General features: G+C 48.9%; 1 protein-coding gene across 7 annotated transcripts in view; it reads left to right on the top strand.

Moving 5' to 3' along the window:
• The window catches only part of LOC126547453 (protein FAM13B), a 149,606-nt gene that overhangs the window by 75,733 nt on the left and 58,194 nt on the right, over positions 1-15,679 (top strand). For 3 of the 7 annotated variants that reach the window (XM_055062994.1, XM_055062993.2, XM_055062991.2), the window contains exon 1: positions 13,590-13,782. The exons of 2 other annotated variants lie outside the window; for them this stretch is intronic. The gene's annotated coding sequence lies outside the window, so the exon portion shown is untranslated. Of the gene's footprint in view, positions 1-13,589; positions 13,783-15,679 lie in introns of those variants that run through there. 2 more of the 7 variants (XM_050195457.2, XM_050195460.2) reach the window with 1 other exon arrangement.

Raw genomic sequence — 15,679 nt, 5'->3', positions numbered from 1 at the left:
GGCGGTCCAGGGGCGATGGGCCGACTTCAAAGCCACGGCGTTGCTTCCGCGATCCGGCGGCAGGAGCCCCGACGCATAAGTCAACCCGCTTACGCGATCTCCGTAAACCGCGGCTTCCCCACCGACGGCTATAACTCTCCGCCGCCGTCTTGCTGTCGAGCCGCGCGTATGACTACTCCGCACGGCCGTTACACGTAGCTGCCCGCACAAACAACGTTGGAATCCACTTAATCGGTTATTGTTATAAAGAAACACAAATCAAACGTAATGGGTGGCCAGATGTTCAGGTGACCGGTACTAGAGCAGTTGTGATATATACTATACAACTCTTATTCGAAGGGCGCCGTAGAATATTGTTCTCGCAAAATAGCGGTGTAATCAAGGATCATTTTTTTTTTAATCATAATGGGCTCTGGTTTCTTCGCTAAAGGCCACTGGCCATTGACGGGGAAATTCGGGATGTGCATCCTTTCAGCTGCGATATTATGCGCCAATAAATAACATTTTCCTTTACCGTCGACCAAAAAAGAAGAAAAGAGAAAAAACGCTAGTGAGTGCCAAAATCGCAGTGAAGCGCCATTTCGTATAAGTGCAGTGCTTGCCCTTAATTCGACTGTTCCTACTTCGGTTGTGTAAATCGCGTAACCTTTGAGTCCCTTTAAGCCGCGCACTTCGACCGCCGGCCACTTAACCAAAATGGCCTCGAGGACACGCTCGCCCGTGAGCCGCTCTGCGCGCGACCCGCGGGCGTCGCGAGTCGACGTGGCACGTGCTCCTTCGGCGCGGGCATGTTTTGCGCTTTATGCACTCGCGAAGCAGCTCTGCGGGGGATCCTGCCGCCGCGCATGCCACCGCGGCATCTCCTGGCGGCGTCGTGTGCCCGACCGCTGTGTGTTGTGGTGGATCGCTTGGCGCACGTCTCCGACCGACGACCTCGGCGCGTAAAAATAGGAAGAGGGCGTCTTCGGGGGCGCCACCCCAAGTTTTTATACCGCGCAAGCAGGTGCGCGCCCATTTCTAGGTGGCCCTCGTCTTCGTCGTAGCTCGCCTGCCGCCGTGCTGCAGTACAGACACACTGTGGCCATATATTCTTGGGGAAGAGGTAAACGGCTCGCGCTATCGACTGCACGTGTAGCCGCGTCGGGTGTGACGCACGGCCCTCGCGCGCGCAGTTCACCGTTTGTGACGTGTCGACGTATTTCTTTAGGTGGCTTGTTATTATTGTTGTCATTGGCTTCTCTCTCTTCTTTTTTTTTCCCCCCCACACAGCGAAGAGTTCGCCTCGTCAGCACTCACTGCCAAACAGTGCACGTGGTTTCTCATTGCTTTCGTGGCATTGCCAAAGCAGATGCCACATTCGTTATAGAGACACGCGTGTAAAACTCGCACTGCCTGCTAACCGCGATTCACGTTTACCAACGCTCGCTTGCAACTTTCACTGGTTTACTGTGGCGATTAACGTATACACGATTTCGTGTTACAAGCATGTGTTACAGCTGACGTATTACAACAAAAGCTGTATAGTTACGTCGGACGAGCGTGTCGCTTAAAGCTGTCTTCAATTCAGAAGTATACAAATGCGCGTGCGTTTGTTCCGGCCTTCTTGAAATTACGCTGCATCTCTCAACGGTGTCGATGATGTGATGTGGTGGCGCTCAGCGATCCATTTCCTGCTCGGTTTGTTCGCAATGGCACAATTCTCAGGAGGACAGGACCACTAGCATAAACTCTGACATGGTGACTCCGGGCCCTCTCCCAATCTTTTAAAAAAGAAGAAGTGCACCGACAAATCTAGTAACAAACCGTGGCCACTAAACAACTACGGACAGACCGCCCCCCGTTCCCGTCTCCTGAATTCTAGTTGCCACAAAACGGTTATGGTCTGCGAGTATACAGGGTGTTTCACGTAACTTGAACCAAGGATTAAAAAAAAAAATATCGTTAACCGCAACTGAATGAAACCAACGACATATGGTTTACAGTCATGTGACGCTCCTTAGGGTGTTGTTTATATCACGCGTAATTATTTAATTAACTAAGATCAATTATGTAAAATTTTAAATATTCACTTTAGGGCAAAATGCGTTTCGTTACGTTGCATAGGGCATTCGATAACGACCGATCAATTTTTTTGAGGCAACGTACATGCTGCGTGTAGATTTTTTTCGGCGTTTAAAGAAAGCCCGCGAAAGATGAAACAAAATCACGGGACTGCACTCGTGCGCTATCGTATTGCAGCGCTGTCAATCGCGGTTCGTGCGAAAGAACCGCGCGCGCGGACAGTGGCGAAGTGAGCGGCCGCGGCTCTAGGCATCGGCTTCACAGCGCGTCAGCATCTTAGGCGGTGGCACACTGAAAGGAAGCGCCGTCGTCCCTGATAAGCGATAGGCTCGACGCACGGCTGAGAGCGCTACAATACGATAGCGCACGAGCGCAGTCGCGTGATTGATTTCATATTTCGTGGACTTTCTTTAAAAGAAATCTCCAAGCAGCATGTACGTTGCCGCAAGGAATTGAATCGGTCGTTACTGATCCCCCTATGCAACATAATGAAACACATTGGCCCTATAGTGATTAAGAAAATTTCATAATTGATTTCACTTAATTAACTAACTAAGCGCAATATAAAAATACCCTAAGGAGCGCCACATGGCGGCAAACCATATGTCGTTGGTTTCATTCAGTTGCGGTTAACCACTGTTTTTTAAAATCTTTGGTTCAAGTTCAGTGAAACACCCTGTGTCGTTCACTTTGCATCTAATGTGAGTTTCTGATGGACACGACAAGAGGACAAATCGCAAACTTTTCAAAGCATTACGATTGGGTCCTTAAAGAGGCAGAAGCCAGAGCTGTGAAACACTTTGCGGATGGATGTAAAAATTTTGATGGAATTGTCCACCGCGTCACGTATCTCCACGACACGCGGTAACTAAACTGCATATGTAGGCAAACAAAACTGCAGAGGAGCTAGCTGCAAAATTTTTGCACGCCTTTTTTCCAATCAAAAGCGACGATTGGCCCTTACCAGATTACGGCGGGTACGGTAACGGCAATGCCCAAGGCATCGACTCGCATTTTTCCCTTCGTGAATTACATGCCGCCACGCAGAGCTTGAAAAGGAACACTACCCCCGGAGCAGATGGAGTCACGCGCTCATTATTGAGAAACTTGCCAGATAATTATGGAAAGGCTCGGCTAGAATATAAACAAAGCATGGGAAACAGGACTATACTCCTGTTGCTATTAAATTGGTATTAAAGCTACCTCCTTCCACTGTTTTGGAATTATAATTCCAAAACTGTGGAAGGAGGCAGCTTTCATACCAATTCATAGGCCAAGAAAACCTGGAAGCCCTTCAACTTTTACCCAAGACAATGATAGGCTTCGATAGGTGTTCGATTTACCAACTACAGCTCAGCTAAGAACAATCGTAGGGGTCGATGTGCAACGAGCTTTTGATAAAGTCACACACCACGCAATTCTATAGACCCTCAAGGCAACTAAACCGGGTCCTAAGGTATACAACAACGTTAAAGACTTCCTAAGTGAAAGGACGGTTAAAGTTAAACTTAATGAATATGTGTCACCTGGCCATCCACTCACGCGTGGAGCATCTCAAGGTTCTGTTCTCTCACCGATTTTACATTACTAGAAGAAATACCAGGCCTATAGAAGATAATCTGTACGCCGATGACATAACTATTTGGTGCAGTCGAAGATCATCGGGATGGCAAGAGCACATTATTCAAAGTGGAATAAATATCATACGTGAATACGCCGATCGAAACACTAGGGCGACAATGCAAAGAAGTCAGAATATATTGTCATTAGTGAAGACGTTAGCAACTGAGCCGAATAATATAAAAACTTAAAGCTACGAATGAAATACGCAGCGTTACCCGGCAAGAATACCATAAGAATCCGTGGTTTCTTTCTGGAGAACATGGTAAAGCAACGACATGGGTGCAGAAGTTGACCGTGTAACTTGAATAGATCCTTGCAATGATGCGTAGAATAACTAGACAAAAGAGAGGAATGAAAGAACACGAGTTACGTAAGGTTATAGAAGCCCTGATCTTTTTTACTATCTACCATACGCTAAGATAACCAACACGCAGCGCAAGAAGATAGACATCATACCTAGAAAGTGTGCTAGACTTGCCCTGGGAATTCCTAAGTTGGCACCCAAACATAAGATTGAAGCAACCGGGCTCTTTAACTCACTAGAAGACAGAAAAGACATCCATAATCAGGTGCAAATACAAAGACTTCAGTCATCTCATCAGGGTCGACGAATGCTGAACAAATTTGGAAACGAAACCGCTAACTTAACCGCCGTGGTTGCTTAGTGGCTACGGTGTCGGTGTTGGACGGCTAAGCACGAGGTCGCGAAATCGAATCCAGGCCATGGCGGCCGCATTTCGATGGAGCCGAAATGCGAAAACGCCCGTGTACTTTGATTTAGGTGCACGTTAAAGAATCCCAGGTGGTTCAAATTTCCGGAGTCCCCCACTATGGCGTGCCTCATAATCAACCGCTAACTTACCCCCAATTCCGCCGAAATTACCACCATGGGATGATTTACCAAGGATAAAAGTAGACCCCATTCCAAAAAATATGCACCCCGAAAAGAATCGAAAACGGTGGTCAGAAAGAACAAATATAATGCGACAGACACACCATAAAAACACATACTATACAGATGCCAGTAGTAATGCCGAAAGCAGCGAAGCAGCAGTCATGTGTCATGACGCTTGTGAAAAGTTACTTGAGAGTCCCAATGCCTCAAGACGCAGAATTGCTGGCGATAATGTTCGCCATAACGCAAATGATACATCTGACACGATTACAATACGAACAGACAGTCAAGGCGCTTGCAGAGACGTTCGAAAGGATGACCTGGCTTTACACATACGCACAAAGCTCCACATGTACATGCATGCTCACCTCCTTCTACACGTACGTATACAATGGGTTCCACGCCATCAGGGATTGCGAGGAAACTTAAGAGCACACCAGCTCTCCCGCGCAGAAAATCCAGGACCGCCTGTCCTTTGGCCTGTCGAAGTCACTTACAACCCCCTAAAAGAGTGGAAGATACAGCGGAACGAAAGGTTACATATTTTGAAGTCTCGTAGGGAAGCATTAGCACTTCTTAACACACCATCCTACACGCATTCGAGAGAGGACGCCTCAATCATACGAAACGCGCAAACACACACATTACTCACACCGCACTATACACATTATATTAACAGGGACCCAGGCTCCCCGACTTGCAAACAGGACGAGGCCTATCAATCAAATAAACACACCTTGTGGGAGTGCCTTGCCAACTCCATCTTCAGAAAGACAGTACTTTCTAAACTACCACACACACAATCAGGGTCCCGGCAGCTGGGAGGAGTAGACTACTCCCCCGCGAAAGCTTGAAAAGCTATGGTGGCCGCTTCTGGTGCAGCACGTCAAGAATGTGCTGGGCCAGGATACTTGGGCTTTAGTTCCTTTGATACTAATAAATGTTATTTCTCTCTTTCTCTCGTTCCTTGTTTGTTTAGCGTCGCACCCATATACGTACAAACTGGCTCACCTATAGTGGCGTTTAATCTCACTGTCGGCGTGCATGTACTGTCAAGCTCCGGCTATGGGGGGGATTTGTAGCATCATTTTTTAGTCATTTCATGCAGTTGACTTACTTGCTGTCTCTGCTTTCTTTCTTTCTTTCTTTCTTTCTTTCTTTCTTTCTTTCTTTCGTTCTTTCTTTTCTTCCTTCCTTTTCTTTTTTTTTTCTTTCACTTTTTACATATGGAGGTTGGCCTTCCGTGTAACTGGCATTATCTAACCCGCGCGAGATGTGTCGGGCCGGTGCCATATGCGGAACAAGCTAGAGAGCGTATTCTCTCCCGTGAAAAATTGTCGCAGGCCTTCTTTGAGAGCTGCTGTTAGGGCTTCAACACACAGTGCGTGTGCATATACATGTGTGTAGTCCTCTCCGCGGTTAACCTTACTAAATTGTCTTGCCGTGGCTCACAAGACAGATGCTTTCAACGTTGTTTCGTATACGCACTTCTGGCACCGTTGTTGCTCAAGTGTCTGTTGCGACTGCACTCTTATGTTCGCCTGCGAGCATATAGTGCATGCGTCCCACACAGGAGCTGTGGGCGCATATAGGCTGCAGCACTTGTGGGAGGAGAAAAAAATACAAAACGCGGTCGCCTTTCGTGTATGCTTGTTGACTTTCTGTCACGGCACAGGCTGTATTCTGCACCCTGTGCGTCCTCCTCTCATACGCGTTTCAAACAAACCGTACGCGTGACCCGGAAAAAAAGAAAAGGAGACATGGAGGGAGGGAGGGACGCTGTGCTGAATGCAGCAGTGCACGTAATAAAAGTCAAGGCCTTGCATGGGAACGCTTTACTACTGGTGCAACAACCTTTCGCAGCTAGAGCGCGTGCCTCACAAACCGAACGAAAGGAGTTCGCCGCGTATAGTGTGGTGCAATTCGATCTACGCAAGGTAAGCGCGCCGCAGTTTCTTTCTTACACGCGTTGTGCGCGTAACTCCAGCGAGGAACACGGGCGCACGCCGCGTTGCCTTTGGCGTCGCAGGGCTTCCGTCAATTCAAAACCGACGTCTCGAATGTGTCTTACGCGTGCCGAATTAAGGGCAGTTTCTGCGAAACTGCAGGCGGGCATTCTGTTGCGCGGGGACGGTCGTTGACGTCGAGCTATGCGCATCGTCGATTTCTCAAGTTTCCCCGTGGGCTTTCTTTCGAGCGGGTTCGGTGAAATGCAATTTGCCGCGGTCTTTGTAGCAGGAAGCATTTTTTGGCCGAGTGCGGCTTCTTGCCTGTCACAGGGGACGCACCTGAATCGCGCGCAGAGCGCCAGCTCCATCGTGCACGTTCCCTGACTCCTCCGTTCTCTACCGAAAGAGAACAACTTAAAAAAAAAAAAAACGAAACAAAATTGCTCCGTTCCCGTGGGCAGCGTGAGTGGAGATACGTCGCCGCATGAATGGGGTCGGCAGGCTTCCTTGCGGCGCTCTTCCTTCCTGTGCGAGTGATTGTACGCGAGGAGCGGTGTGCGCACGGTTGAGCGACCGGCGGCAGAAGGTCTTCCGGGGGCCGTCTCCACTGGCGCGCATGAATAAGGCCTGCCGGTATTTGGGCGTTATGGACCGGCCGAAGCTGCGGCCTCGCTCTAAATTTGGACCCCCCCTCCGTTCGCGCTTCGCGAAGGGAACGCGCGCACGCGCTCGAGGAGTAAACAAGCCTTCGACGACTCGGCGCTCGCTGCTTTGCCGCTGACGCGGCCGCTGTGCTGGCTGCTCCTCGCTCTTTGTCATCGCACCGGGTGCACTGTTTACGCGTTTAAAGGAACGGGCGCCGAGTGCGCACCGCTGCGCGCGTGCCGCTGATCGCTGTGTGCAACATGACTGCCGTGCTGAAGCCTTATGGCCTTATCTCGATCGAGACGGCACGGAGCACTGTGGTGAGCAAGGTTTCCTTTCTTCCTTTTTTTTCGTCTGTTGTCTGCGGACGGGCGTTTTGTGGTCAGATGGATTGCGAGTTCGGACTCCTTGCATCAGCGTTTAGTTGCACCCTGTGATTCCGACAGCCCGCTTAATTGTATGCACTACAGCCACGGCCGATTCATCACGACGCAGTGTTTTGATCGAGCGGCCGTGGTTCGGCCGCTGTCAGACTTAACCCGAACGTTGAAGACATATCTAGCGCCTTAACGTTAAGATAATGCGGGCTGTAAGAATTGAACATAGAGTGCTTTAGAAAGGAGACGAATTAAGCTAGCCCGTTCAAATCACCCAAACCGTAAATTTCCAGCATCCTGTGCGGGGGGAGCAAAAAGTCTCTCAAGGCGCTTTCCGGTTAACGGAGGCTGTACAACCGTTAAGTCGGCGGTGTGGAATCCACTTCGCGCGAGAGTATACGTGGTGGTTGGGGCAGGCGTTCTGTAAGAGTCCACTTAGTCGACTGTCCATTTCGGATGCTATCTGATTGGCCGGAGCTGCTGTACGAACGAAAATGAGACAGGCGCCCCTGTCCTGTGTCCTTTTCGCTCGTGTACAGCTCCAGCCAATCAGTAGCGGATGAGATGGACAGTCGACTAGGTGAAACCACCGCCGCGTTCTGGAACCACTGTGGCACTTCCGTCGCTCCAAACCGGCTGGAGTCTACAGGGACAGTACCGCTCTTTTCTGAGCTCTGTACGCTCTACACGTATATTCAAACTCTGCAGCAGGGCCCGGCAAAAGTAATGCCACTCGCGGGGTGGCTTCTAATGTCCCTGCCTTGAGTACGCGAGGTGTCGTCTTGTACGAACTGAAATCTTACTACTGCTGTGCGTGTCGCTGGAGTCGATTTTGATGCCACTTACAATCCACGTACGCTTCGTGCGGTTTGTACACCATGACGGTTTTGCTAGCTGACCCAGTGGCAATGTCGTTTTCGTCGTGCAGATATGAAATTAGCACCGCTGAGTCACGAGTGGACCCGGCCACAGTCTGAACCAATTCTTATCTGGCAAACATGTATGTCATCTTGGGAGTATGCTGCACATCAGAGGTTAATTGTTGCATGCAGTCATGGTGGCAGAACAAGCTTCCCAACGACACGCTTGCCCTTTCCCCAGCACAGGGTAGCCAGCCGGTCTGAGAACTGGCTAATTAACCTGCCTGTCTTTCCGCCTATTCTATTTTTGTCATTATGCCTTTCGGCGAATCCTTCGAACAAACAGCAAAAGAGTTTGTAGCTCAATTCTCTACTTTTCGGTGTGTTCTTTCAAAAGCAGTACTCTATGATTTTCTTTTGAGGCCTTCATTACGAGTGACCTGCAGATGTAAGTTTACGAGTGCACTACAACTACCACAGGCGTCCAAACGCGTCTAACGCGTCGCTGACGAAAATAGTAAAAATGAATGGAAGCTAAATATGCGCGGGGCTGATTAGATAGAGCCATATAGTCCCCAAAACGTTTGTCACCGAGTTGCTCCGATGTAATATGTTACGCGAACAGCATTAGCAGCGAGAAGAGCTGCTGAAAGATAACCCGGCCCTTGTAAAACAAAACGCCGCTTAGAAAAACGCCATGTGTTGTGCTTCAACGGAAACGCGTGTCCCGCACGGTGACAGGTGCCGCACCCGCGCACTATTTTTTCCTCTCCATCTTCTGGTCGAGCGCGCTGCGCGAAACTCCAGCGGAAGTAGACGAGGAGGGGGTGGGGTACTACCTTCTAGAAAAAAATAAAGAGGGCACTTATCAATACGCGTGACGTGGCCGGTTCGGCTGTGGTGTGGAACTGCCACAGTCCAGCACGCCCTCCTACTGTCTGTATGTCCGTCCTATCTCTCTCTCTGTCTCGGTTAAACTTCGGGAGGGGGGCGAGGCAAAGCGGAAACTCCTTGTTTACGTTGCGTCCGAGCCAAGTTTTGAGCGGCCTGTGTCTCCTTGGCCGCTCGAGAGGAGGCTGAGCCGCCGTCGCCACGCGCGCGCAGCTTCCGAAATGCGCAGCGGGTGTTCGAAAATATGCCCCGCCGCGCGATTCGGTCGCCGGTTCGCGGCCGCCCGAGGCGGCGCGACCCCGGCTTTCTGCTCCAGGAAAAGAAAGTCGGCCAGGAGGTAAATAAGCGGCATTTTAGGCCACGGCCGATTCCTTTCTCTCCCTTTGTGCCCGAACCCTTTGGAACAGCAAGGCGCGTTATTACAAACGCCGTTCACAGATTTGCAGCGCTCAGCGTATTTAGCCGCATTTTCTTGTAAAGGTTGCCGAACTTTTCGTGTGCCAAAGCAAATTGACGCTTTATTTCGTTTTTTTTTTTTTTCAAGAATCCTACTCGCTTGTCGATGGCGGCCCGGAAAAACCTTTGGGTTGTTTATTTATTGTAATTTCACAGTAGTAGCAGTACTAATTTATTGCTGATAAGGAAGTAAAAAAAGAAAGGGAAAGGCCACGGCCGTCGTAACTGTCTTTCAGTGGACACCTGAATTATCCGGCGGCAACTGAAAACACTCGAAGTATATCTCGCAAAGACAGAGCAGGCAAAATGTTGCCTGTCCCGACAACTCAGTCTTCCTCTGTGACCCGCAGGCACTGTACATTGTCCACTCTCATGAATGCACGTAAGCAGTGAATGGCCTCTGCCGTCAGACAGTATGAAATCAAGCGAGGACAAAATAACTATTCTATAGCAAACGGCGCACAAACGCGTGATTCGTTTACCTACGCATCCGGTATCTCTGGACGCTGGTTTCGTTGCTGCAGCGCAGCGAGCGAACGTCTCATCCCGTCCGCTGCATTCTTAATATTTCATGTAACCAATTTCTTCGTCATTCTTGACATTGTACCTTTACAACGATGGGTGCCAGGTTTAGCTATACTTCAGTGGATACTTCTGGCGCCTATTAAGTCTCCAACGAATTTTAAGTCCTCGTATACTTCGATATTTCTTGCCTGTATATTTACGGCCAATATCAAGTCAATTTATCAATATCAAATCGCAGAAATGCTATATTATCGGCAGCTAGGCTCTCCCCGCCCCCCTTCACACACACGTTATATATATATATATATATATATATATATATATATATATATATATATATATATATATATATATATATATATATATATATATATATATATATATATATATATATATATAGCAGCAGTATGCTCCCAGCTACAGTGTTTGTTCTCAGATTCTCTGCGCTGCTCAACTGAGTGGTAACTGAAAGGCGACTCTCATATTTACAGCGCGGGCTGTAAAGTACGACCTGCGGCGCTTGTTTAGCCTCAGCTTGGATGGTTTATTTAGATAAATAATTTTTCATTTATAGCCTGGCGTTGGCCACTTCTGGAGGCGAATTTCACACACACACACACACACACACACACACACACACACACACACACACACACACACACATATATATATATATATATATATATATATATTCTGGGATATGCCGAATTCCGGGATACATCGAACCGTTTTCACCACCCCCTCCGCCTCGAGTTGAACTTTTGCGGCATTATATGGGACGCTGTTGTTCATCCAGAACTGTATGCTAGACCGGGAGAGAGCGCTGTGCAATGACTTCAGCAGGCGACCGTGTTTCTTCTGCGAGTAAGGGGCCCGACGCACCTCGGCGTATAACAGTCATCGTACGCCGTGGATGATCCTTTTAAGTTCTCGCTTCGGCGTCCCTAATTGCTCAGTGCGCTCGTTCATACGGCCCGCGGGCGAACGGCGGAGTGAAACTCAAGTTTCTTACGTAAAGTGGTTAAATAGCATTACAAATTGAGTTTCTGTAGATGAGCTCAAGTGGTTAAAACCAGATTACAGGTCGCCAGAAACTGTATTCTTACGCATACTTTAGCTTTTGAATGAATTTATGACGATTCTCCGGAATCGCGTTTCAGTCGGACTTCAAGCATTAGGAGTTCCAGTTTTCTTTTTTTTTTAAGCACGAAATGCTTTTAGCTCTCGTTGTCGGCGACCTTCAAGTGACTTTGAGCCAGAAGCCAGAGCCGGTATCCGGGCAAGTTGCGAAAACAAAATGAGATCATCCGGGCAACCAGTCAAAAATTAAAACGGCCTCTGGCCCCCCAACCCTTTGTACATGACCGTGTTACATACGCTAGTTACTGCCCAAACAAGTTACAAAAATATTGCTTACGAGTTCTTCCTAATGTTTGTTCACAATATTGCTCAAGCTGTAACTTCCAGTGGACCGAAATATTGTCATTTCCAATAGCGACGGTCAAAAGGCAGATACAGGGCACCATATACTTCATTGTCATCTTTTGGCGTTGTGACAGGGTTGCCTGTGTTGAACGCCAGCGGTCCGTGAGTTCCGCGGCACGGGTTTTGTGTCGCTTCGAGAGGTGGCGCCACGCTGCGTGGCGCTTCCTTCAGGTGATTTTCTCCTTCTAGCTGGGCTGTGCGCTCTGTCTCCCTAACGTCATTCTCTGCCTGTCGTGCCGCCTTCAGTCGGTTTTCTTCTAGCTGGGCAGCGCCCATATGGACCAGTGCACAGTATGGCGTGGTGCGGTGTGGTATGCCGTTATGAACGTGCACTACACCCATTTTAAGATTGTGGCTAGCACGATCTCCAACCAATCTGCTTTGCCGGTTGCCATTTCATACATATACTCTCGACTACGGGAGAGCCTGCAGTTTTTCCCATCCATGGTGTTTTAGTTACCGTCCGTATATATATATATATATATATATATATATATATATATATATATATATATATATATATATATATATATATATTCACATCTCGAACTTACTCGCAAGACGGTCCTTCGTACTAATGAATTTTTCTGCAATTTTCTTCCGAACGCTTACGAAACCGAAAAAAAAAAGGGTATTTGAATTGGTAAAAAATGCTCTACATGTGGTATGCAATTACAACGAAGAGTTATTCTCCTTGTGAAATTGTTATGGTTTGCCCGTTCTATTGTTGTTTCAGGGTAGAGGTACTGTATTCGAGGCAGAGCCTAGCTGTTAATATGAATACTAAGAGGAATTCGGAGAAATACCTAACTTTCGGGCTGCTTCATGTAAAATAAGGACTGCAAATCTTTCTACGTAGTTGTTTGCGGTGCGTGGCCATGTGAAAATCGTATTGACGGGTTGTTGCAGCCGATCATGAATTCTATGCCGATTAACGATGATATGGAACCTGTGCAGCGGTAGAACGTGCATGAGGCGCCTCGTTGCATCTCGCTCACATGAGACGCAGAGTGTTTTAACGAACGCGTCCTATATCTGTAAACAGGTGTGCAGCATGTATGCGAAAATTCACAATCTGATGAGGAGGTTGAGGTCAGATCGTTAGTGCGTGAAAAATATTGTCAGCCTAGCGAGCGAAGTGAGCTAGGTCGGTTAGGGTATATGCCTAAAAGTTGAATTGTCCAGTTTTGGCTGGTTCCTAATAAAGCCTACACAAGGGGCGACAAGATTGTCATTATGTCTGTGAAGGTATTGAGACAAGCGAACACATTTATGGCCAGCACCCTGCAAATCGCAGCTAAGTTGACAATTTCGGTAGCATTTTAAGTCCGAACTTTCGGGGTTCACGCGAATTGGAAGTTCGCTAGCGCTGGATGTTCGACGTCAGCCTCAGAAGACAACGTTGAGCTTGGTAGAATTGCTTTGCTCTGAAGATGACCCTACATAGGTCTACGATGTCAATTGCCCATGTCTTGCTGTATAGGGCACAGCACCCTTCGAACGATGTAAGCGGGCGTCGCTCGGTCATCGTCTGGCCGCGGCGACGAGGGCAGCAGATCACGCGGCATTTCGCCTGTGGCTGCGCTCGGATCACTGCAGAGAGAGCGGCAGCTGTTTGTCGCCGGCTCCCCGAGGCAAGGAATGCCGGGCGGCCCTGTTGTCGTGCGCGCGGAATCGAACGCTCACCGCCGGCGTCGCGAGCGAGAAGGCAGGAGGAGGCGGGGTCGGCGGCGCATCAGGCGAGCGCGCACGTGCGCGCATGCGCTGTGGTTGCTTTCCTTGGCCGTCCTTGGCGCGGTGTCTGGCGAGCAGTGAGCGCTCGTCCGCCGCCGGCGCCGCAGTCTGTTCCGTGCGCGAACGGCGTTTACTCGCGCTTTTCCCTCTCCGTGCTACACTAGCCGGCGCAGCAGTTGCCGGCCGGCGTTCTCGGACCGGCGCCGTTTTTCCGGTGCTCCTCTGTCACCGCTTCTCAGTCGAATCGGGAACTCCGTGGCGGTCAGTCGACTGGCATCGAGGTGAGCTGGTGCATCATTGATCGTCTCTCTCTCTCTCACTTGTAACCGCTGACAGCATTGGGGAAGGGGGACTCCTTTCTTTTTTTCGCGAAAAGACCCTGCCGATATTTGCGCTGATCTTCGCCCCCGTTCAGCGCTTTTGACTTCTCGCAGAGCTTACAGAACTGTCACCGCTGCTATGTACTGGGAGGTTTTGTCAAGCCTGAAACAGAGCGTAATACGCATGTTCAGTTTGATCTCGCTTGTTGCCGGGGGCATCTCATGCGCTCTGTCATCCGCGCATCAAGACTCCGCATAAGGGCTAACGTAGCGTTCTTTCCTTCGCCACTCTTGTGTTCGTATTTCCTAACGTTTAACTCTATCCGAATTGTGTGTATGACTTTACTTTTTTTCTTAATTTTTTATTCGTGGCAGGCTAAATATACGTCGGATGCTAGACGTTGATGTTTTCAGAATCTGCTTCCTCCCAGAGCGGCGTAACTTGGCGCTTTTATTGCGGGTTACTGGCTGCGTTCTACTGTATTCTTTTGTTACATCTTTGTAACAGGTGCCTGCGATGTCGTCCTGTTTGTTGCAGTTTTAAATACAGTTTACATCATCAACAGCAGCAGCCGGCTGCGTTGCGCTACAATGTTTAGCTTGTATCAACGTTTTCTAAAGATCGCCTTAGCAGCTCGCCGCAGAAACCTTCAGACAAACCGTTTGATGCTTACACACACACACACACACACACACACACACACACACACACATATATATATATATATATATATATATATATATATATATATATGCCGAGGGCCTGATTTTTATTAGTCATATCATAAGACGCCAACAACCAAAAACATCATGGAAAGCGTATATATATATATATATATATACACACACACGGGCGGCGAGCTGATGCACCTAAGTGTGTAAACTACTCTTGCCAGCGTAAATCTTCGAGCCTGCCAGTGAAGGTTTTCCGCTGGCGGCATTTGTAGCGGCGAATTTATTATACGCGAAGCGACAATAAAATAACTGAAGTACAGGTATAGCGACGGTGGCATTGCTTACAGCCGTGGGCATATTGCGCGGTAGCACCACTGCTCGCTGCTCTCCCTCCATCCTTTTCGTGGCCGTAGATCCTCTGCTCTCACGCTCGCAGCTGCTTTCCTCTGGCCAGCGGCACCCATCAATCAGCGCGAGGTGCTGCATTGCTGCAGCTTGCGCCGACGAGGGAACAAAGCCTGTCTTGGCGCCTCACTGCCGGCCGCGTTGAGAGGCCCGGATCCCCCTCCCCGTCTTTATTTTTATTTATTTATTTTACACGGCAATATCTACTGTTATTTGCAGCCGTTCTTTTTGTGTGGTAAGGCAAGACAGTGTTGAGCATAAGGCACGGGCAGGAGAAAAGTTTCTTGACTCAATACCAGACCATATACGCACGCAGAGCCTGAAATAGACCTGTCCCCTGCTGTCTTCGTTAACACAGGCGCATCTGCTCGCGAACTGGGTGCTCCAGTCGCTAGAAAATTATTTCACCCGACGTCATGCAGGAAGACCCTGATCGCAGTCGGCATGTTTTGCAACAATCTGAAAAAAAAAGTCACCGACAATTACGATACTCCTTAATGCGAAATTTGAGCGCAGCTCTATACGTGTTTTCATTTCGCGATATATATTGGCTGGCGCAGACAATCTGTCTCGTGCGGCACGTTTCAAGCGGAGTGAAGTGTGGCGCGACTGCCTCGTTAATCGGGAGATCGCGAGAGGCATGCGCGTGGGTGAAGCGTGGGCGCGATTTACAGTAGCCGCTGCAGACAGACCTCCGCTCATACAGCGCTTTGTTTACATATATGGTATCGGTGGCGCCATCGGTGAACAGAGACGCGCTCTATTATGGCGCCATCTT

The sequence above is a fragment of the Dermacentor andersoni genome, chromosome 1, assembly GCF_023375885.2.
Source record: "Dermacentor andersoni chromosome 1, qqDerAnde1_hic_scaffold, whole genome shotgun sequence".
NCBI lineage: Eukaryota > Metazoa > Arthropoda > Arachnida > Ixodida > Ixodidae > Dermacentor > Dermacentor andersoni.
This window is presented reverse-complemented; position numbering and strand designations above follow the sequence as displayed.